General features: G+C 34.7%; 1 protein-coding gene across 3 annotated transcripts in view; it reads right to left on the reverse strand.

Moving 5' to 3' along the window:
• The window catches only part of LOC136032870 (microtubule-associated serine/threonine-protein kinase 3-like), a 217,535-nt gene extending 194,056 nt beyond the window's left edge, over window positions 1-23,479 (reverse strand). For all 3 annotated transcript variants that reach the window (XM_065713283.1, XM_065713284.1, XM_065713282.1), the window contains exon 1: window positions 23,405-23,479. The gene's annotated coding sequence lies outside the window, so the exon portion shown is untranslated. The remainder of the gene's footprint in view (window positions 1-23,404) is intronic.
• Window positions 23,480-23,705: the final 226 nt, after the last annotated feature.

The raw sequence follows: 23,705 nt of genomic DNA on the forward strand, positions 1-23,705 counted from the left end.
CTCTACGTTTAACAGCCTGTGCATTTAAAATAGTTACCATTATATATGTGTGAAATATTCAAACTAATGAAATACTTATTAAGAAAATTTAGACAGATTTAGTAAAGAAAAATTAATTTTCCGGGTGGTAATAATAGATATAGCTATTTAGATGGTGATTAGATAAATAACTTTCTTAAAACAGAAAATGCTGGCCAAAAAATAGAGGATGCAGGAAACTCCTTCTTATTCAAATATGAATTAAAGTTATGTCAAGCTAACACGAGTATTCACAGAGTCAAAAACATTACATAGCATTCGACGCGTTAGGTTAAATGCAGTCAAACAAGTTCACTCATTGACTGCTGAATGAATGATGTAATGAGTACACCTGAAAAATCAGGTATTAGACCTATCTAAATACCCTGATTTCAAAACAGTTGAAGATAATTAGTACTAGCAGAATTACTTAACGGCTTGAAAAAGCGATAGGACTAAAATGATTATACTATATTATAGTGAGCAGTTAAATACTGAAAGACAAATAAAAATAAAGAGCAAATTTAAAACAGACGAGCAAAGAATATCCCATACGCGAGGTGGACCACTCCCTCCTTAAACTTCAGTTCTATGTCCCGGCTCAATGTCTGTTTTAAGTCCTCTATGCTTTATGAACGACTGCCTTGGGAGTATTAGAGTAGAATAAAAAGTGTTTTATTGGAATATCTCATGAATGGAAGCGTCTATTGATGGTATTTGTATACTAGATTTTGCTGCAATGGGCTTCAATGGCAAATTAACGTGGCATGAGTTGGCCTAATTGCTTTTTGAACACTTTTGACTAAAAGAAAAATGGGCACTAGAACTAGCCACATACGACTGGCAATTGTTGCTTTTACGTAGTTAGGGAGTTGTAAATTATATTTGGCAGTTTTCAGTCATTTCAAATCTATTTGTGCGGTATCCATCAAAAACAGATCACTTTATAAAACTTTTCCCTCGTTTTTCTGAAAAATGCAATTTTTTTTGAACCAGTTTATTATATACAATACATATTATAAGAAATGGTTTATTAAACAGAATATTTCACAGAGCTCCTTTAAGACCTTGCCAACTTAAAAGAAAGTAGACTTTTTACCTAAAAACTTGTAAAAACGGTGTTAAACTTCTCTTGTATCATTAACAAATCCCAGATGAATTTGAACTAATTAAAAGCAGCGCACAGCAAATGCAGTTTAACTGGAAAAGTGTAACTGAAAATAATCACTGTTCTTTGGCAGTTGTTTACGCAGATTTTGGAAACAAAGGCCTCTATTCTTTAGCTTGAGGTAGAAAGATGCCCTTTTCTAAAATAGACAAATCAATGATATTTTACCCTATTTACAACTTCAACCACGATTAAATACAATATGGAACTAGTTTTTCAAGGGTTTTTTTAATACCTCTCATTGCAGTGATTCTCCTCTATGTAATGTTTTCAGTTTTTTGATTGTTTCTTCCAGTTCCTGGAGTTTAATTTTCTTTTTTAGTCTATACCTTTTAGCTGCTATTCTATTACCTTCCTTCCATTTGGCTGCTTTTTCACATGCACTAAGGCGACCCCTTGAATTTCGATGACAACTTCTTTGAGTCAACTCTTTCGGTGTTATCTCCTTTCGTCTCGATAACACCTTTTCAGGCTCAAGCTCTTTAAAATTTGATTGAGATTTGACAGAATATTTATCAAAACATTCAGCATTTTTTCCTTCTTGGTTTATCGATCTGATTATCCCAAAGTTATATGTAGATTCTTGTAAAGCACTTAAGGAGTTTGGTTCGGCAACGCGTGTCTTCACTTCTTCGAAACCTAGAGTGATGGAGAGAGGTGATCCAGCTTGTGATCTAGTAGATAAATCCAAAGGCTCTGGATTCTCACCTCCTAATATACGTTTTGCCTGGAAAGACTCCTTTTCCCTTAATATGTCAATGGCGTCTTTTTCGAAAGTTAGAGTGTAGGAGAAAGACAATCCACCAGATTGTGATCTAGTTGATAAATCCAAAGGATTCAGAATCTCACCTCCTGAAATACGTTTTGCCTGGAAAGACTCCTTTTCCCTTAAAATGTCAATTGCGTCTCCTCTAATTGACTCGGCTCTTCGGCAAGTTTGATGTACATCTTTAAAAACATTTCCAGGCCCTCTATATTTTTGAGATGTGTGTGAATCAATGATAGTTGGAAAATCTAAGCTAAAGGAGTGAGAAGTCTTTGGACTTTGAAGGGAATTGACAACTGAAGACGGTTCTGAACTTCGATTCTCGTTAATATTTTCTTGGCTGGTACATAACCCATAATTAGCGATTTGTTCTTGGACTCCTTTTTCTTCGTTACTTTTCACTGGTTGAGGCCCGAAAGAATCCATTTGACGCTGTTGATCAACCTGTTCTTGTAAAAATATTTCCCTACTGATGTCGTCAGCATCTCCTGACACCTCAGAAATTGAGTTTTGTATTCTACAGCTTAACAGATTATCAGTCACTGTACTTGGATATTCCATGTCTTTGTTTCTTGGAATTTCATTGGAGATTGGAGATTCGTTGAAAATTCGTTCAAACTTAGTATTTGGTTCATAGTCTTGGTTAAATAGTTTTGGTTTCTCTTTGTCTTTAAGCATCTCTTCAGTGGCGTTTACAATTTTAGCTTCTTGAGATTGTCTTCTTAAGGTTGGGCTGGAACCAAAGTTTTTAGCCAAATTCTCTGAATGAAAAGCATTTCCATTGCCGGGTCTAGACTTTGCTTTTCCGCAAAATGACTCTTTCTCATATTCCTGGACATCTACCTGGGAGTCCTCTGTTTCAGTCTGAAATTCAGTCATACATTGGTATGGCTCTTCCTCTCTTGACACCATTGCGTTTATTTAGTATTATCACGAATTACCAGCTATAACTATTAAGGTGGCTTGACCTGTCTGCCTATTATATTGATAATAACGTCACTACAACTGACGTCATAATGACGTCACTGCAACTGCTGTCATCATATAGTTTTACAATAGCGTCATTTGTGGCTCAATGTTTATATTTATGGCCTGCACCATTTCCAGTATTTTAATAATATTTTCAGCATTTGTTCTCTGACAATCAGTGAGAACGCTACCATCAGAATTATTTGTCGAATTCATCACAGGGTCCGATAATTCCGCTTCAATTCGGTTAAGTTTACCGCTGCCTTTCTTTCTCATATTAATGGTATCTAAATAAGACTATTCGCCTACCTCTATATTTCCCGTCGCTAGTTCCCAGCGTCCAATGTATATATGCGTTAAAAGGGTACGTCTTACACCCAAATAAATAACTTTCTTAAAACAGAAAATGCTGGCCAAAAAATACAGGATGCAGGAAACTCCTTCTTATTCAAATTAAATAAAAAACACGTTTTTTAACGGAAAGTAAGGAGCGACATTAAAACTTAAAACGAACAGAAATTACTTCGTATATGAAAGGAGATGCTTCCTCATCAACGCCCCGCTCTTTCCGCTAAAGTTTGACTCTTTCTCTTAACTCTACTTTTTAAAACAGTAAAAAACTGGGTGGGAGAGGGCCTAGATGCCCTCCAATTTTTTTGGTCACTCAAAAAGGGCTCTAGAACTTTTCATTTCCGTTATAATGAGCCCTCTCGCAAGATTCTAGGACCACTGGGTCGATACGATCACCCCTGGGAAAAAAAAACAAAAAGACAAACAAACAAATAAACACTCATTTTAGTATCCGTGATCTGAATTCTGGCAAAAAATACAAAATTCCACATTTTTGTAGATAGGAGCTTGAAACTTCTACAATAGGGCTCTCTGATACGCTGAATCTGATGGTGTGATTTTCGTTAAGATTCTATGACTTTTAGGGGTTGTTTTCCCCTATTTTCTAAAATAAGGCAAATTTTCTCAGGCTCGTAACTTTTGATGGGTAAGACTAAACTTGATTAAAATTATATATTTAAAATATGCGATTCTTTTGATGTAGCTATTGATATCAATATTCCATTTTTTAGAGTTTTGGTTACTATTGAGCCGGGTCGCTCCTTACTACAGTTCGTTACCACGAACTGTTTGATATGAATTAAAGTTATGTCAAGCTAACACGAGTATTCACAGAGTCAAAAACATTACATAGCATTCGATGCGTTAGGTTAAATGCAGTCAAACAAGTTCACTCATTGACTGCTGAATGAATGATGTAATAATTACACCTGAAAAATCAGGTATTAGACCTATCTGAATACCCTGATTTCAAAACAGTTGAAGATAATTAGTACTAGTAGAATTACTTAACGGCTTGATAAAAGCGATAGGCGCCATATTATTTACGCGCCATTGTAGTTGTGTCCCTATGTCCCACCTGTGAATATAGATAGATATTATATCTATATATATAAAAATAAGTTGTCTGTCTGTGGATCTGTGGATCAGGTGACGTCATGTTTTTGTGTTGGCTGACGTCATGAAATTAGTTGTCGTCATTTTTGCTTTGACGATGCTTAGTATATTGTAAAATACATTAATTTGGTTAATAATATACCATTTAAAACACCAAAGTGAACATGCTGGAGTAGTCACTCGGTGAGAGAGGGTGTCAGAACGGAGAATGAAGGTCCCAGGTTCAAATCCTGGTTAGGCTAAAAAAGGTAAAAAACTAAAAACTAAAAAAAAAAACTGAAAAAGCTAAAAAACTAAAAAAACTAAAAACTAAAAAAAAAACTTAAAAAAAGGGAAAAACTGAAAAATAGAAGAGAAAAAGAAAACTAATAAAATTAAGAATAAAAATAAAAAAAAATAAAAAAGATAAAAACTAAAAAAAAAGTAAAAAGAAAAAACGAAAAAAACTAAAAAAGCTAAAAAAAAGGTAAAAACCAATAAAAAACTAAAAAGAAAAAAACTAAAAAAAATTTTCATCTAAAAAACTAAAAAAACTAAAAAAGGTAAAAACTAAAAGAACTAAAAAAGAAAAATAAACTAAAAAAAGGAAGAAAACTGAAAAATAAAGGAGAAAAAGGAAACTAAAAAAATATAAATAAAAATAAAAAAACTAAAAAGATAAAAACTTCAAAAAAAAACTAAAAAGAAAAAAGAAAAAAACTACAAAACCTAAAAAAAGGTCAAAACCAATAAAAAAAACTAAAAGGGGAACACTGGGACACAAATGACGACCGGGATACTGGGAATATAAATGACGACCGGGACACAGGGAATGTTCAATTAGCAATCACCATCAACAAAGCTCAAGGGCAATCATTAGAATCATGAGGTATAGATCTGAATATGGATTGTTTTTCCCATGGACAATTATATGTTGCATGTTCAAGAGTCGGTAAACCTGACAATCTAAATAAATGACGACACTCAAAGAGAAAGCGACCGGGACAAAAGGAATGTTCGATTAGCAATCAACAAAGCACCGGGGCACAGGGAGTATAAATGACGACGACCGGGACACAGTGACATAACTACAAAGGGGGACGCCGGGGTGCACAGGGGGATATATAAATGACGATAGCGACTCAGGGAATGGTCGATTAGCAATCACCATCAACAAAGCTCAAGGGCAATCATTAGAATCATGAGGTATAGATCTGAATACGGATTGTTTTCCCATGGACCATTATATGTTGCATGTTCAAGAGTCGGTAAACCTGACAATCTATTTATATGCACAGACAATGGGACAGCAAAGAATGTTGTATATTCGCAAGTTTTACGTAGTTAAAAACATATATATATATATATATATATATATATATATATATATATATATATATATATATATATATATATATATATATATATATATATATATATATATATATATATATATATATATATATATATATATATATATATATATATATCTATATTCACAGGTGGGACATAGGGACACAACTACAATGGCGCCTAACTAATATGGCGCGTAACGAATTACGCGCGCGGGGGGGCTTGGGGGGGCGCGAAGCGCCCCCAACAACTTGGTGTTGGGGTGGCGCGAAGCGCCACCCCAACAGCTAGTATATATATATATATATATATATATATATATATATATATATATATATATATATATATATATATATATATATATATATATATATATAATACATATATATCTATATATATAAAAATAAGTTGTCTGTCTGTCAGGTGACGTCATGTTTCTGTGTCGACTGACGTCATGAAGTTAGTTGTCGTCATTTTTGCTATGACGGTGACGTCATTAAAGATATTTAAGACATATATGTTCACGTAGAAATCTATTAATGTTTAAGTTTAAAATGACTGATGAACTTACAATGGCAAAAGCCGATGAAGATGCTCAAAGAGTCTATGCCTAAAAACTTGCTGCTGATAGAGAAAGTCAGAAAAGAAAGCGTGCCGAGGAATCAAAAGAACAGCAAGGAAACAGGCTTGAGGCTAAAGAACGCAAAACCGCGCAGTTAGATGAAGATCCACCTGGACAGCGAGAGTCAAAACATATCAAAACTGAAAATGATAGCGATGATGATTGGATTTGGGATTTTGACTTGGATAAGGTCATCAATGCCTACCAGATTTTAGTTAAATAAACAAAGGTTCGGCGATATGTATTTCATAGTGAGGCTGAAAAATAAAGAAGAAAAAGAAAACTGAAAAAAGAAAAAATGTAAAAAACTAAAAAATACTAAAACGAAAAACACTCAAAGAGAAATTACAGACCGGGACACAAATGACGACCAGGACAGAGGGAATATAAATAACGACCGGGACACTCAAAGAGAAATTACAGACTGGGATACCGGGACACAAATGACGACCGGGACACAGGGAATATAAATGACGACCAGGACACAGGTATTTAAGAATATCGTTCAAAGACAAATTTTTAATTGTAAGAAGACCGTTGAAAGAGAAATTTCTAATTGTAAAATGACTGAAGAACCTACAATGGCAACGGTACCACCATCGAAGTAGATAACCAGTGGGTTGTTCCATATTCCCCATTATTATCAAAAACATTTAATGCACACATAAACGTTGAATACTGTAACTCCGTAAAGGCAATCAAATACATATGTAAATACGTCAACAAAGGCAGTGACATGGCAGTTTTTGGCTTGCAGCCCGAAATCAAAGATTTCGACGAAATCGTACAATATCAGGCTGGAAGATACATAAGCAGTGATGAAGCTGTTTGGCGAATTCTTTCATTTCCGATACACGAACGTAGTCCAGCTGTTGTTCACTTAGCGGTACATTCACAGAATTTGAGTATTTGAGAACTGTAAACGGTACTATACATGACACTTACCGTAGTGCATGCCAGGCTCTGAATAAATTGGAGAATGACCAACACTGGGATAACTGCATCAATGACGCGTGCGAAACGTCAACCCCAAGTCAAATTCGTGCATTGTTTGGCATCATTTTAACAACTTGCTCTTCATCAGCTCCTACAGAGTTATGGGAAAAATACAAGTCAAAAATGTCCGAAGATATACTCCATCGAAAACAGTTAGAGACGTCAGATATTACTTTTGATTTTACATCAGAAATTTATAACTACACTTTAGTTATTATAGAAGACTTGTGCGTACGTATGGCAAACAAACCTCTTCAGGATTTGGGAATGCCTTCACCTAACCGTATCGCTGCTGTTTCGACATGTGTAGAATTGGATCGTGAACAAAGTTACAGTACGAGTGATCTATTGTCGTATGTACAAAATAACATTTCCAAGTTAACGTCGGAACAAAAAGACATTTATGATACGATAGACTCAATTTCAGGACGTATACAACTACCTGCTGATTTCTGTAATTTAGTGACGTCCAAAAATGAATTGATTGAAAAAGTATTTCCGAATATTCTAAAAAATTATAAAAATAATAAATGGCTAAGTGAAAGAGCGATTCTCGCACCCAAAAATATAGACGTCCACGAAATCAACAATATTGTTTTGACCAAGATTCGAGACCAGGCAGTCCTTTACAAGTCAGTCGACACAGTTTTGGAACCAAATGAAGCGGTTAATTATCCATCTGAATTTTTAAATTCCATAGATCTTTCAGGGTTTCCACCACACGTGCTACAACTAAAAATAGGCGTACCAATAATACTTTTAAGAAATATCAACCCACCAAAGCTTTGCAATGGCACGCGACTTGCCGTAAAAAAAACAATTGAAAACTTAATAGAGGCCACAATCTTGACAGGGCCTTTTGAGGGTGAGGCTGTTCTTATTCCTCGCATTCCCATGATTCCAACGGATCTGCCTTTTCAATTTAAAAGATTGCAATTCCCAATTCGATTAGCATTTGCAATCACCATTAACAAAGCTCAAGGTCAATCATTAGAAAAATGTGGTATAGATCTTAATACTGATTGTTTTTCCCATGGACAATTGTACGTTGCATGTTCGAGGGTCAGTAAACCTGACAATCTATTTATATGCAGCGACAATTGGACAGCGAAGAATGTTGTATATTCGCAAGTTTTACGCAGTTAATTTGTATTGTATCTATCTATCTATATAAAAACGAGTTGTGTGTATGCATGTTTGTTTGTTTGTAAAAAGAGCGTTTGCATATGACGTCATTATTAGTACATACGACTTTGTATATGCACAGACAATGGGAAAGCCAAGAATGTTGTATATTCGCAATTTTTACGTAGTTTAACTCCTGCAGACGAAATGAATGCTTGCCTGAAAAATTCTAATTTATGGGCACACGTAAAAATATTAAAATTAACTACAAATATGCGTGTCCGATTGCAAAACGATGACTCTGGTCAAACATTTTCAGATCAATTGCTGGCAATTGCTGAGGAAAGCTCCCAGTAGTGGGAAAGCCAAAAATGGTGTATATTCGCAATTTTTACGTAGTTTGAAACACATATATAAATCTATCTATATTCACAGGTGGGACACAGGGACAAAACTACAATGGCGCGTAACTAATATGGCGCGTAATGACTTACGCGCGCGGGGGGGCTTGGGGGGGTGCGAAGCGCCCAACCAACTAGGTGTTGGGGTGGCGCGAAGCGCCACCCCAACAGCTAGTATATATATGTTTTTAACTACGTAAAACTTGCGAATATACAACATTCTTTGCTGTCCCATTGTCTGTGCATATAAATAGATTGTCAGGTTTACCGACTCTTGAACATGCAACATATAATGGTCCATGGGAAAACAATCCGTATTCAGATCTATACCTCATGATTCTAATGATTGCCCTTGAGCTTTGTTGATGGTGATTGCTAATCGACCATTCCCTTTGTTGCCGTCGTCATTTATATTTCCCCCTGTGCCCCTCGGCGTCCCCGTTGTAGTTGTGTCCCGATCGTCATTTATATATCCCCCTGTGCCCCTCGGCGTCCCCGTTGTAGTTGTGTCCCGATCGTCATTTATATTCCCTGTGTCCCGGTCGTCATTTGTGTCCCGGTGTCCAGGTCTGTATATACATTCGTTTTTGAAATGGTCTTTTTTTTAGTTTTTTACCTTTTTTTAGTTTTTTTAGTTATACCTCATGATTCTAATGATTGCCCTTGAGCTTTGTTGATGGTGATTGCTAATCGAACATTCCCTGTGTCTCCGTCGTCATTTATATATCCCCCTGTGCCCCCCGGCGTCCCCGTTGTAGTTGTGTCCCTGTGTCCCGGTCGTCAATTATATTCCCTGTGTCCCGGTCGTCATTTTTTTTCCTTTTTTTATTTTTTTTTTCTTTTTTAGTTTTTTTAGTTTTTTATCTTTTTTAGTTTTTTTTATTAGTTTTTAGTTTTTTTTTCTTTTTAGTTTTTTGTAGTTTTTACCTTTATTTTTTAGTTTTTTTTTTACTTATGTCCTGGTCGTCATTTGTACTCCCTGTGTCCCGGTCGTCATTTGTGTTCCGGTGCTTTGTTGATGGTGATTGCTAATCGAACATTTCTTGTGTCCCGGTCGCTTTCTCTTTGAGTTTCCCGGTCGTTATTTACATTCCCTATGTGCCGTTGTGCCGGTCGTCATTTGTGTCCCGATGTCCCGGTCTGTAATTTCGTCAGTCGAAAACATGACGTCAGTCAACACACAAACATGACGTCACCCGACCGACCCACACACACACAAACAACTTATTTTTATATATATAGATAGATAGATAGTGAGCAGTTAAATACTGAAAAATAAATAAAATTAGAGCAAATTTAAAACAGACGAGCAAAAAATATCCCATACGCGAGGTGGACCACTCCCTCCTTAAACCTCAGTTCTATGTCTCGGCTCAATGTCTGTTTTATGTCCTCTATGCTTTAAGAACGACTGCCTTAGGAGTATTGGAGTAGAATAAAGTGTTTTTTTTTTGGAATATCTCATGAATGGAAGCGTCTATTGATGGTATTTGTATACTAGATTTTGCTGCAATGGGCTCCAATGGCAAATTAACGTGGCATGAGTTGGCCTGATTGCTTTTTGAACACTTTTGACTAAAAGAAAAATGGGCACTAGAACTAGCCTAAATTATGTTTGGGAGTTTTCAGGCATTTGAAATCTATTGGTACGGTATCCATCAAAAACAGATCACTTTACAAAACTTTTCCCTCGTTTTTCTGGAAAAAGCAATTTTTTTGAACTAGTTTATCATATACAATACATATTATAAGAAATGGTTTATTAAACAGAATATTTTCACAGAGCTCATTTAAGACCTTGCCAACTTAAAGGAAAGTAGACTTTTTACCTAAAAACTTGTAAAAACGGTGTTAAACTTCTCTTGTATCATTAAGTAACAAATCCCAGATGAATTCGAACTAATTAAAAACAGCGCACAGCAAATGCAGTTTAACTGGAAAAGTGTAACTGAAAATATTAACTGTTCTTTGGCAGTTGTTTACGCAGATTTTGGAAACAAAGGCCTCTATTCTTTAGCTTGACGTAGAAAGAAGCCCTTTTCTAAAATAGACAAATCAATTATATTTTACCCTATTTACAACTTCAACCACGATTAAATACAACATGGAACTAGTTTTTCAAGGGATTTTTTAATATCTCTCATTGCAATGATTCTCCTCTATGTAATGTTTTCAGTTTTTTGATTGTTTCCTCCAGTTCCTGGAGTTTAATTTTCTTTTTTAGTCTATACTTTTTAGCTGCTATTCTATTACCTTCCTTCCATTTGGCGACTTTTTCACATGCACTAAGGCGACCCCTTGAATTTCGATGACAACTTCTTTGAGTCAACTCTTTCGGTGTTATCTCCTCTTGTGTGACTAACACCTTTTCAGGCTGAAGCTCTTTAAAATTTGATTGAGGTTTGACAGAATATTTATCAAAACATTCAGCATTTTTTCCTTCTTGGTTTATCGATCTGATTATCCCAAAGTTATATGTAGATTCTTGTAAAGCACTTAAGGAGTTTGGTTCGGCAACGCGTGTCTTCACTTCTTCGAAACCTAGAGTGATGGAGAGAGGCGATCCAGCTTGTGATCTAGTAGATAAGTCTAAAGGCTCTGGATTCTCACCTCCTAATATACGTTTTGCCTGGAAAGACTCCTTTTCCCTTAATATGTCAATTGCGTCTTTTTCGAAAGTTAGAGTGTAGGAGAAAGACAATCCACCAGATTGTGATCTAGTTGATAAATCCAAAGGATTTAGAATATCACCTCCTGAAATACGTTTTGCCTGGAAAGACTCCTTTTCCCTTAATATGTCAATTGCGTCTCCTCTAATTGACTCGGCTCTTCGGCAAGTTTGATGTACATCTTTAAAAAGATTTCCAGGCCCTCTATATTTTTGAGACGTGTGTGAATCAATGATTGTTGGAAAATCTAAGCTAAAGGAGTGAGAAGTCTTTGGACTTTGAAGGGAATTGACAACTGAAGACGGTTCTGAACTTCGATTCTCGTTAATATTTTCTTGGCTGTTACATAACCCATAATTAGCGATTTGTTCTTGGACTCCTTTTTCTTCGTTACTTTTCACTGGTTGAGGCCCGAAAGAATCCATTTGACGCTGTTGATCAACCTGTTCTTGTAAAAATATTTCCCTACTGATGTCGTCTGACACCTCAGAAATTGAGTTTTGTATTCTACAGCTTAACAGATCATCAGCCACTGTACTTGGATATTCTATGTCTTTGTTTCTTGGAATTTCATTGGAGATTGGAGATTCGTTGAAAATTCGTTCAAACTTAGTATTTGGTTCATAATCTTGGTTAAATAGTTTTGGTTTCTCTTTGTCTTTAAGCATCTTTTCAGTGGCGTTTACAATTTTACCTTCTTGAAATTGTCTTCTTAAGGTTGGGCTGGAAGCAAAGTTTTTAGCCAAATTCTCTGAATGAAAAGTATTTTCATTGCCGGGTCTAGACTTTGCTTTTCCGCAAAATGACTCTTTCTCATTTTCCTCGACATCTACTTGGGAGTCCTCTGTTTCAGTCTGAAATTCAGTCATACATTGGTATAGCTCTTTCTCTCTTGACACCATTGCGTTTATTTAGTATTATCACGAATTACCAGCTATAACTATTAAGGTGGCTTGACCTGTCTGCCTATTATATTGATAATAACGTCACTACAACTGACGTCATGATGACGTCACTGCAACTGCTGTCATCATATAGTTTTACAATAGCGTCATTTGTGGCATGACGACATTCATCATAGTGTATGTGGAGACGCAGTTTTGCGTTAAAAAGATGGATTTCATTTAACATTATGTATTGTTGCTTAGATGAGTATGTGGATTAATCAATTCAAATGTGCCCTTAAACAGCTCTCTGTGGTGTTCCAGCACCCTTTTCACATTAGAGGGGAAAAAAGAAGGAACATAAATGCTACCCATGCAAAAAGTGATTCCCTTGTTGTTCAAATGGGACTGCGAGTTTCCTGTACAGGGTTTTCAGACATAGCGATTCCAATGCTATACTTTTTGTTACAACGCGGCACCCTTTTTTTGGGTGGGGGGGGGGGGTTTCAGCCTATTATCCATATTTTCATAAATTTTGTATTCATTATAACATTTTAAATTAATTAACAATTGAAATTAATCATAAAAATAGTTACCCTTCGTGAATCAGCTACAAATGGCAATTTTTTTCACAAGCAAACTTTTTCAAAATGGATTCTAATTTTTCGTTATTATGGCCGTGGTTCGTTCTTCAATCTAGTAATGACCGAGCCATAGCCAAAAGTAAAAAAACTAAAGAAACGCGTTAAAAAAATAGTTTGGAAATTTTGCCATTTGTTGCTGATTCAGGAATGGTATCTATTATCTCAATTAGTCTTAATAGTGTCGTAAATAAGGATTACGAAATGTGAACACTTAAATCAGAACTTTTTCTTGTCCTAAATCTAAACAGATAAGCCAGTTGCCTTATTTTGAACATTTTTTGCGCCACTAATTAACATCTTGAAACTCTTTTAGGTCACATGTAAGGTTTACGAAATGTAAACTTTAATTCACTATTATTTTTCTTATTCTAAACACATGAACAAGTTGCCTTATTTTGAACGTCTCTTACACCACTCTGTCACACTTTGAACATTTAGTCCAAATATAATGTTTAAGAAATGCAAACTTTAATTGAGGACTTTAGTAAGACTTTTTTAGTAAGTCCCCGTTTTGACTGGGGAAACTATAGTCTCAATTTATACACAAAACTTTAGCCAATTACTGATAAGAAATAAGCGCAAAATAAAATGACAAAACCAAGAAATCAGCAGATTTTTGCATTTAGCCTAGAGCTATTTATGGTACCATCAAGAAGGCGGGGGCATGGGACACAATTGCAACAACAAGTATTATTATATTTGGAAAGAACGTTGGTGTCTAATAGCATGTTTCTGTTTTTACTGTCTGATTCCTGCCCTACAGGGCCAGAATAAAAAAAAATAATAATAAAAACTACCGCCTGCTTGAACAAGCCGTTTGAACAACCCACTCTGTAATGATTTGAATAAAACAAGCGATTTTTGGACATAACTCTCCCCAGTCATTAAATTTGAGGGAAGATATGAAGTTGCTCTTGTTGATTGTATTCTTAAAAATACATATAATATCCTGAGAAAAGATCGTACGCATGAGATTAAAGTAAGACACTTTCACTTCTTTGACGAGGGTTTGGTGGGAATTTTCGACTCCAATGATTACCCTTTTGCTACTATACCCTACGAGGAATACAGGAATATGCATGAGGTGTAACAAGTTATCAACAGAAAAATCTCTGCTCGAAAAAAGGGGGTTTCATATTCAACTATTCAACAGAACAGAAAAATTTCTAAGAATGAAAAACCAAGTACAGCCGAGGGGGTATCCTATGAAAAGTGTGTACTATAAAATTTATTTAGACAAATCAGTGTCTATATAAACCGAATATTAGTGAGCCCAAACAACACATCTTTCAAATTATGCAAATTATGTTGATGATTCATGTTAATGACTCCAATGTCCTATAAGCTTTTGAGAGGTATGGCTACTGGATATGGATTTAAAACGGACACTGACACTAGCAATATACTTAGAGATGCGACGAGTAAAGATTTACACTTGGTTGGGAAAAAAATTTATCAGATACTAGCTTTTGGTGTGGCACTTCGTGCCAAACCAGCACCAAGTTGGTGGGGGCGCTTCGCAACCCCCAAAGCCCCCCCGCGCGCGTAAGTCGTTACGCGCCATATTAGTTACACGTCACTGTAGTTGTGTCCCTGTGTCCCACCTTTGAATATACATAGATATATAAATTATACATGTTTTTAACTACGTAAAACTTGCGAATATACGAAATTCTTCGCTGTCCCATTGTCTGTGCATATAGAAAGCCTTATATACTTATAATGACGTCATATGCAAACCCTCTTTTTACAAACAGACAAACATGCATACATACAACTTATTTTTATACTAGCTGTTGGGGTGGGTATATATATAGTTTCCCGGTCGTCATTTATATCTCCCGGTCGTCATTTGTGTCCCAGCCTGTAATTTCTCTTTGAGTGTCCCGGTCATCATTTATATTCCCTGTTTCCTGGTTTGTAGCTTTCTTTTTCTCCTTTATTTTTCAGTTTTTTTCCCTTTCTTAGTTTTTTTTCTTTTTCAGTTTTTTGTTCTGTATTTTTTTATTAGTTTTTTTTTTCTTTTTAGTTTTTTTTGTAGTTTTTACCTTTTTTTAGTTTTTTTCTCTTTTAGTTTTTATTTTTTACCTTTTTTTAGTTTTTTAGCTTTTTTAGTTTTTCTAGTATTTTCTTTTTAGTTTTTTTTTGTAGTTTTTACCTTTTTTAGTTTTTTTTCTTCTTTTTTATTAATGCTAAAGCCAAGGTTCGAACCTGGAACCTCTCGGACCTGGAACATAACGCTTTACCAACTCAGCTACTTCGGCTTGAATACATTCGTTTTTGAATTGGTATATGATGTGTCCCGGTCGTCATTTATATTCCCAGTATCCCGGTCGTCATTTGTGTCCCAGTCTGTAATTTCTCTTTGAGCGTCCCAGTCGTCATTTATATTCCCTGTGTCCCGGTCTGTAATTATCTTTGAGTGTCCCTGTCGTCATTTATATCTCCCGGTCGTCATTTGCGTCCCAGTCTGTAATTTCTCTTTGAGTGTCCCGGTCGTCATTTATATTCCCTGTGTCCTGGTTTTTAGTTTTCTTTTTCTCCTTTATTTTTCAGTGTTTTCCCTTTTTTTAGTTTTTTTTTTTTCTTTTTAGTTTTTTTTTGTAGTTTTTACCTTTTTTTAGTTTTTTTTTTCTTTTTTAGTTTCTATTTTTTACCTTTTTTAGTTTTTATTCTTTTTTATTTTTTATCTTTTTTAGTTTTTTAGCTTTTTTAGTTTTTCTAGTATTTTCTTTTTAGTTTTTTTTTGTAGTTTTTACCTTTTTTGTTTTTTACCTTCTTTTTTATTAATGCTAAAGCCAAGGTTCGAGCCTGGAACCTCTCGGACCTGGAACATAATGCTTTACCAACTCAGATACTTTGGCTTGAATACATTCGTTTTTGAATTGGTATATGATGTGTCCCGGTCGTCACTTTTATTCCCTGTGTCCCGGTCGTCATTTGTGTCCCGGTCTGTAATTTCGTCAGTCGACAAACAACTTCATGACGACATACAGCTCATCCTTATAATGACGTCAGTCGACAGACACACAAACAACTTATTTTATATATATAGATAGATAGATATACATATGCACTATAAATTAACTACGTAAAACTTGCGAATATACAACATTATTTGCTGTCCCATTGTCTGTGCATATAAATAGATTGTCAGGTTTACCGACCCTCGAACATGCAACATACAATTGTCCATGGGAAAAACAATCTGTATTAAGATCTATACCGCATTTTTCTAATGATTGCCCTTGAGCTTTGTTGATGGTGATTGCAAATGCTAATTGAATTGGGAATTGCAATCTTTTAAATTGAAAAAAACAGATCTGTTGGAATCATGGGAATACGATGAATAAGAACAGCCTCATCCTCAAAAGGCCCTGTCAAGATTGTTGCCACCTGCCTATGGGCAAGGATTCAAGAAATATTGATTATGTGCTATACCAAGGTGTTTTGAAAAAGAAAGGTCCTTAAAAACTCAAGTTCCTACTTCGAATTTAATCTGGCGTCTGTTCAAAAGACAATTGTCTATTCAATGGATGCTGAATAAAAAAACACCCTGGAAGCACATGGAATTCTTGCAGACTATTTGAGTGCACACTTTTCCGTTTAATCTTTAATACCTTAATCTTTAAAACTTGATTTCTAAGCAGGAAAACAGAAAAAACTTAAGCACACAAGAAAATAAAACTTTAACATTGCAGTTGAAGCAATTAAGATTTGGCTCAAATTAATTCAAAGTCAATGGAACGCCGCAACCTGGGCAACGGGCAGCGCGCAGGTTGAACTAGGAGGGGATGTTGTATGACTAATCGAGGTATTATATTAGTATTATATTAGTTATTAGGTATTATTATATTAGAGATATTAGTCATAATGAGGAGTATTATGACTAATACTACAACTATTATTAAAGCTATCACTAGTACTACTACTACAGCAACTGTTACAACTTCTACAACTACTTCAACTGTGACTACTTGTGACTTCAACTACTCATCACTGCAACTGCTGATACTTCCAATTACAACTAAGAATACCTGACTGCAATAATTTACAACTGTGTCTAATTAAAATTCTGACTGCGACTGCAATCACGCATCTAGGACTTGTGCTTATTTTTCCCACCAAGTTTTATCCCGATCCCTCCACTCTAAGTGTTTTCCAAGATATGAGGTTCCCCGCCCAACTCACCTCAATGTCAGCGGACCCGGTTGGGATTTAAAGTAAGAGCTCTGAGACACGATATCCTTCCAAACATCAAATTTCATTAAGATCCGATCACTGCTTTGTAAGTTAAAAATACCTCATTTTTTCTAATTTTCAGAATTAACCTCCCCCCCAACTCCCCCAAAGAGAGCGGATCCGTTCCAGTTATGCCAATCACGTATCTAAGACTTGTGCTTATTTTTTCCACCAAGTTTCATCCCGATCCCTCCACTCTAAGCGTTTTCCAAGATTTTAAGCCCTCCCCCCAATGTTACCAGATCCGTCAGGATTTAAAAGAAGATCTCTGAGACACAATATCCATCCAAAAATTAAATTTCATTAAGATCCGATCTCTCCTTCGTAAGTTAAAAATACATAATTTTTTCTAATTTTTCAGAATTAACCCCCCAACTCCTTCAAAGAGAGCGGATCCGTTCCGATTATGTCAATCACGTATCTAGGACTTGTGCTTGTTTTTCCCACCAAGTTTCATCCCGATCCCTCAACTCTAAGCATTATCCAAGACTTTAGGTTCCCCCCCTCAATTCCCCCCAATGTCACCGGATCCAGTCAAGATTTGAAATAAGAGCACTGAGACACGATATTCTTCCAAACTTCAAATTTCATCAAGATCCGATCACTCCTTTGTAAGTTAAAAATACCCTATTTTTTCTAATTTTCAGAATTACCCCCCCCCCCCCCCCAACTCCCCCAAACAGAGCAGATCCATTCCGGTTATGTCAATCATGTATCTAGGACTTCTGCTTATTTCTCCCACCAAGTTTCGTCCTGATCCTTCCATTCTAAACATTTTCCGAGATTTTACATCCCCCCAATTTCAGCAGATCTGGTGGGGATTTAAAATAAGAGCTCTGAGATACGATATCCTTCCAAATATAAAATTTCATTAAGATCCCATTCGTAGGTTGACAATACTTCATTTTTTCTATTTTTTCTGTATTAACTGACCCCCCACTCCCCCCAGACGGTCAAATCGCGAAAACGACTATTTCTAATTTAATCTGGTCTGGTTCCTGATACGCCTGCCAAATTTCATCGTCCTAGCTTAACTGGAAGTGCCTAAAGTAGCAAAACCAGGACCGACACACTGACAGACAAACAGACCAACAGAATTTGCAATTGCTATATGTCACTTGATAGATACCAAGTGCCATAACAACAAGAGCTAAGAGCTCATGTGGCACTTGTGACGTGGTCGAAAGAGCCAAGAGTTCATATGGTATGAGCTTACCTGGAAGTGCCTAAAGTAGCAAAACCAGGACAGACAGACCAACAGAATTTGTGATTGCTATATGTCACTTGTTTAATACCAAGTGCCATAATAAAAACTTGCATTTTAATAATGCCCAACCACAGGAATGGATACAGAAACAACATTAAATTTAGTAAAAATAACTAATAAATATGGAACCTATTTCAAGTTTAGAACTAATCATTTTTTAATCATTCAACAGGCTTAGTGATGGGAGGAACTTTGAGTCCACTTTTAGCAAATCTTTATGTAAATTATATAGAAATATTAACCATAATTTATTTAATGTGATAATATCAAATAAAATTTAAGGATATATATATATACATATTATATTGGAATTATTTGGAATTATGGGAAATCAGATAGTCAAGACTTCTTGGAAAATTTGAATCACTGAGGCTGAAAGTATCTATACAATAGAAAAAGGAACAGAGATAATATATAAGTTATTTTCATATATTTGGATTAATTGAGACAATAAAAAATTAGTTTTCACCATATCATAATCCAAGGAACAAAAACTATTTCTCATCTTTTATGTCTAATCATCCTATTTAACTTGAAACAGAAACAATTGTCTTTTTGCTTGACAAGACATTGAAATCAGCATCATCAAAATAGATAAATAATTAACTCATCTTCATTAAAGACAATATTTTATTTGGGAATGGGTATTCTGAAAAGATAATTTCTCAAACTACGGAAAAAAAGTTAAATGAATCCAGTCTAATAGAAGATGACTCATATTATATAAGAACTACACATCTTTTACCATTTGTTCCTATTTCATCCCCAAAATTACCCTTCTTTCTGTGAAACATTTTATGTGGGGAGAATAACGAAAATTTAGATAATAAACTAAAGCAGCACAAAAATGCCATACATTCTTCTTTAAAATGTAATAAAAAAACTAGAAACTTTTGATTCAGCCATTATGGAACATTTGTTTGATGTTCTGCATCATAGCATAGTGTTTGATTAAACAAAAATGATTTATATTTGTGTTTGGATTTTACAAAGTTGGTATCAGGGAAATATTAGAATTTTAAGAAATTATCTACAAGGGAATTAATATCAATAGAACTGAAGGGAAATAGAGACTGAATCCTATTTATAATAGTTTGGTCAACAGATAAGTCAAAACCTCAAACAATTCAACTAAGGACATTCCACATAATCAGCCCAAAACAAGTTTGAACTTTATAAATACATATGGAAATGAAGTGAACTATGGAAAGATTCAATGTGGTTCTGCTAGATTAGCAAACCTAAAGGTTTGTGCCATTGATCAAGTTTCCTTGGTCTACATTTAATTATAATTGTTTTAATTGTAATTTGAAATTTATTGAAAAATCTTTACTCAAAGCATGTTTTTATTTTTAATATCATCAACAAGAAATATCCCCATCATAACCAAGATTACTGAGAAGAACCAATGAATGTGAATTGGCAGTTTAACAAATACTGATAATCATTCCTGAATATCTTAATAGCTCTGGGTTTATTAACTTTTTAAAGAGAAAATGTTTGAAATGTATTTTTTTTCCATAAAGTCTTTAGAAGGTCTTTAGAAGGCACAGGGGGTGCTAGCCCTGCTCCTTTTTTATGGCGGTCTCTCCTGGTTTTGAGTTTGACTTGGCTATTTATTTTAATTTTTCTGTTCATTTTGTGTTTTGTTTAATTATTGATAGTAAATTATGGTAGATTTATGCTTGGAAAAATATTTGACTTCATTTCTGCTTATCTTTGGTTTAAAGTAGATTTTAATTTTTCTTTGAAAAACTTCTTTTGTTGAAAAAGTTTACTTTTAGATTAATTAAAAGAAATATCAGCTGCTAGTCACATGGAAACTTCCTGAGCCTATACAAAGCATTTGTGATATATTCTAAACTTTGGAGCCTGCTATGCAGAGTCTCTTTTATAAAACTGACGAACAACTGGTTTAAGGTGTAGAGTGGAAGAACACCAAATGTATTTCAGGTTTTGGTGAAAAACCCTACAGTTATAGGCTATATACCTTAAAGCTGCAATTGTTGACTTTCTACCACAGGTGTAGCAATACGCTACTAACATACAAGTATGTCAGCCAACTCAAAAATGAGCTGCTTGTGCAGCTTAATAATCAAAGACAAAACATGAAGTCAATCAAAGAAGCTTCACTAGCCCTAAGTCAATCACAGAATCACATCGGTTTTTTTCTAGCGAAAGAGTGGTAAATCATTAGAATAGTTTATGCAAAGATGTCATTTCTTCAATGTCATCTGTGGTTTTAAAATGAAGACTCAACAATGAATGATATGCCAAACCTTCAAAATATATGAAGTGGATAGCCAAATATATATATATATATATATATATATATATATATATATATATATATATATATATATACATATGTATATATATATATATATATATATATACATATGTATATACATATATATATATATATATATATATATATATATTTTATATGTATATATATATATATATATATATATATATATATATATATATATATATATATATATATATATATATTCCTTGGGGTAAACCTACCAGTTACTTAAAAGTCTGGTTGAGAACTCTCGGGCATCCCAGTATAGATGCCACTTTATCTGCTCCCAGTCCTTATTTAACCCAATGCCTGAATGACTCCAGGGTTTGAGAATGGACTTTCTGATTACAAGGGAGTTCTGAAGAGGAGCAACATGGTTGGGAAAGAAGTGGTAGTTTTGTTGGTGGTTAGTAGTTTTTTGTAAAATTTTCAGGGAGTTTTGCTCCCAGAATTTCTGATTGAGGTTGATAAGGAGAAGGCTTAGAGTGGTAAGGGAGATTTCTCAAGGTGTATGGTGGAAAACCACCTCCAAGACACTTTCAAGGAGTTGCTTATCTCCCTTGAACCATGGAGAGGCCAGTGGGTACACTTGCAGTTTTATACAATATGATCTAGCTAGGACAAAAGTAAAAAAATCACATAATGCCTTTCCTAATACTCTTTCATAATTCAATAATCATTTCTGGGAGAAATTCCATTCTGAGCCCTTAATGGGCCCCAAATGGAAAAACAGAATATAGTAACCAAAAGTTTAAAGATATGTTTCTAAAAAAATAGCTAGCAAGAAAAAATTACCATTTATAGCTGATTCAGAAATGGTAATTATTTGCATCAGTCTTCTTAGTGAGGAAAACAAAAATGACACCACAGCAAAACTCATGTCATTTTTTAGAGGTCTCTAGCCCTTTTTGAAAACTCTGCAAATTTGTTTTTGAAATGAAATTTTACTATTAAGACTAAGAAAGATGATAATTACCATTCCTTAATAAGCTAAAAATGGCAACTTTTCTCACTAGCCAGTTTTTTTTTTTCAAAGAAACATGTTTTTAAACTTTTAGTTACTATGGGATGTTTTGAGCCCTTTAATGGCTCATAATCTAATTTCCCTAGAAGCAACTACAGAATTATTAAGGAGCATAAAAAAGCATCAAATGATATATTCCCTTTTATCCTACCTAAATTATGTTGTGAAGTGCAAACTTACTGGCAAAATCAAACCAAACTCAAGTGCTGGGTAGGCCTATCCAATAGATATGCATATAGTTTGAAGTACATTAGGGTCACAGATGCCAAACATTCTTCTGATGATACCAAGATACCTCATTAAACATATCACAGTTCATTTATTGACTTACCAATAAAGTGAACATACCACTTGATGCCTTTTTATGCTCTTTGCAAATATAATACATGCTTCTATTACAAATTCAAATTTAGGCACTTTTTGAGCTCTTAAAAATGACAAATTTTCAATTAAAGTATGAGTTATCAATCATTTTTGAGAAAATAATACCACATTTTCTCACCACTGTTTTCTTGGTTGTTTTCAACAAAATATTTTCCCAGTGCCAATATTAGTTATAGTTAGGTAAGGTCAAAGAGTGCTTAAATTTGAATTTGCAGTAAAAGCAATTATTATATTTGTAAAAAGCATAAAAAGGACATTGAGAGGCAGCATAATTGAGAGGCAGCAGTTTCTATACTATAGCACTTAGAAATGCTAATTCTAGAAGTGTATCCATTTCTGGTTGATGCTCCTCCTCCATGGGGCAAACTAAAAACATGTAAAGTGGACAGGGTTTTGAAGCCAAGGGAAAAGTTGGGGTTGTACAATATGAATGAAATTGTATTTTAAATACTGTTTCCAGTTATCACTGGTAATTTCTGCATAGTAGGAAGTCAAAAGATAATTAAAAACTCACATATCCATTAATATTAATATCCAAGATTGTTCTCTTTCACTTTTGTGCAATTTTGCTTACAGTGAACATTACCTATAGAGTAAATCATATTAGCCCATGAGCCCTTTGGGCAGTGGGGCAAGGTCTGTATCATATATTTAATAAATAAATATAGAATACAGACCTCACCATGCTGCCTGTAGGGCTCATGGACTAATAGCCTATATTTTTTTCTGTACGTAATGTTACCTGTAAGCAAGCCCACTTTACACATTTTTTGTTTGCTCTGTGGAGGAGGAGGGTCAACCGGATGTGGATGCACTGCTCTAATAATGACAAAGAAACAATATACAATCATCAGAATCTTGCTATATGCAGTAATACACAATTTAGAGCACTGGGAACGAAAGTAAACATTTACAATCCTGAATAAACTAGGTGTACCCTACCTTCTTTAAAATATTGACACTTAGACAGAAGTTTTTGGGTAAAATGAGCCTAATTGTCCACCCTATTTATTTCAGTTCAGTAGCTTTAAACTGGATATACTAAATTGAATTAGCTAGACTAACAGTAGGCATATGTTAGATAGGACTAGCAATCATAACAAAGAAAATGCAACCTTTGGAGAATCGCCTAGTTTCACCAGGGCCTATTTGAGATTGAACTGCCTTTTTTAGTGAAGTAGAAGAAGAATTTTTAACAGCAATGCCAAACGTGCAGTTAGCGAAGCCGGATATTCCAAATTCAATTCCTAATTAGCCCTTCAATTAATCTATGAATTTTGTGTGTTATTATTTTAGTAGCTGTTATTTTTAAAAGATAGTGTCATTTAAGTGCTTTATTTTGATGTTAGAACAAACCCTAAAGCTATGGATCTTTATTAGACGAAACTATGTGACTTCATCTCTGTCTTGGTGGCT

The sequence above is a fragment of the Artemia franciscana genome, chromosome 11, assembly GCF_032884065.1.
Source record: "Artemia franciscana chromosome 11, ASM3288406v1, whole genome shotgun sequence".
NCBI classification, from domain to species: Eukaryota; Metazoa; Arthropoda; class Branchiopoda; order Anostraca; family Artemiidae; genus Artemia; species Artemia franciscana.